This window comes from Dipodomys ordii, unplaced genomic scaffold (genome assembly GCF_000151885.1).
Source record: "Dipodomys ordii isolate 6190 unplaced genomic scaffold, Dord_2.0 Scaffold179, whole genome shotgun sequence".
Classification (NCBI taxonomy): domain Eukaryota; kingdom Metazoa; phylum Chordata; class Mammalia; order Rodentia; family Heteromyidae; genus Dipodomys; species Dipodomys ordii.
Genome location: NW_012267395.1, coordinates 330234 through 331731, shown reverse-complemented (window position 1 = coordinate 331731; position 1498 = coordinate 330234).

Here is a 1498-nt window from a genome sequence, read left to right as displayed (position 1 = left end):
TCTGCCTTTCGCCGTCACCAGGTGCCACAGGATTGGCTGGGGGCTCTACGTGGCTCGCGCATGCGCAAAGCCCAGGACCCACCGTCCCGCCAAGCACTGCCTAATATGGAGTTGCAAGGAAGTGGGCGGCGCCTTGCAATGGCGTTCGCCCCGGCTCCCCGTGGTTCCCCCTTTTTGTTTTTTGGCAACAGGTAAGAGTAGAGGTTGGGCCTCTGTCTAAAACATTAATGAGAGGACCTTGCACTGGTCTTCGCCTGAGGGGCGCCTTCCCCAGTGATGACCAGGCCCGTCCGATGCCTTTTTTGCAGAGGTGGGATCTTGGGCATCAACCCACTTGCAACCCAGCATGCTCTTTTTGAGGAGATGATCCTCCTCAAGTGCAGTGCACTTGCCTCGCACCCTGTCCCAAATTGCAAGTTGCATACCTGTCCCGGTGCAATGGGATCCCCTGATCCCTCGGGGTGCTAAGGCTATGCAGAATGGTAAGGCTTAACTGCCTCTCAGGGCCGACAGCCAGATCTGGGGTGAGGATCCACTCTCCAAGGCGGCTAATGCTTGCGAGATAACAACCTTGTCCCTTCTGGTTTGGGCTCGAAGGCGACAGACCAACCATAGGCAGATCACGTATCCTCCCAGGCAGCAGGCTAAAAACATTCCGACTCCCACCCACTCTTTGAAAAAGGACACCGCAGAGGCAACCCAGTCAGTAAATTGTCCCAGAGTTACAGGGTGAACCTGAGTAGCATTCAGCAGGGTGATTTATAGGTACCATGGCCTCTGTACTTGGATGACTTAAGCGTGATAATGCCTGAATCAAAACCTCAGGGTCCTCTGTAAAAAGCTGTTCTGGCCCTCTACGTAGGTCACATTCCGTCGCCTTAATTGCAGGCAGGAATGATTCCCCTGAAGGGAGAAACAAAAGGTCCCTTTAAGAAATATACTGGTGTGGTTCAGTCGTGCTGTTGACTGATCCCCAGGCGACATCTCACAATCTGCGGAAAATAAGGTGGGGAGAAAAAGGGAGTCTGCATGCTGGGGCATAGGAACTGGCCACGCCCTGGTAACAGCCCACAGCATCATAGGTTTAGCTATCACAGGGGCTGCTATTAGCACTGTTGCTAACAGCAGGAAGATCAGATGCATCAGGAGACGAGTGGATGGCATCTTCATTTTTCGGGTCTTCTTTTTCAAGAGGGGGTTCTTCTGCAGTCTCCACCGGCCTGGTCAGTCTCGTTGGCACCCAGTGAGGTACTTCTTGACTCTGTGGAAAAACACAAACAGCTCCCCTGGATCTCGTTATTACCGGATCCGGTCCATACCATTTATTATTAATAACATCCTTCCACATAACCATGCCTTTAGTATCCATGGGGTCTCTTGTCATATGCCGATCTGCGGCAGACTGATCGTTGTCATTTAGAATGAAAAAATTAAGGGTAAAGAGCGCAAGAGAAAGTCTTTCCCTGGGGGACGCTGACTCAGCAATTCCCCCTTTTTG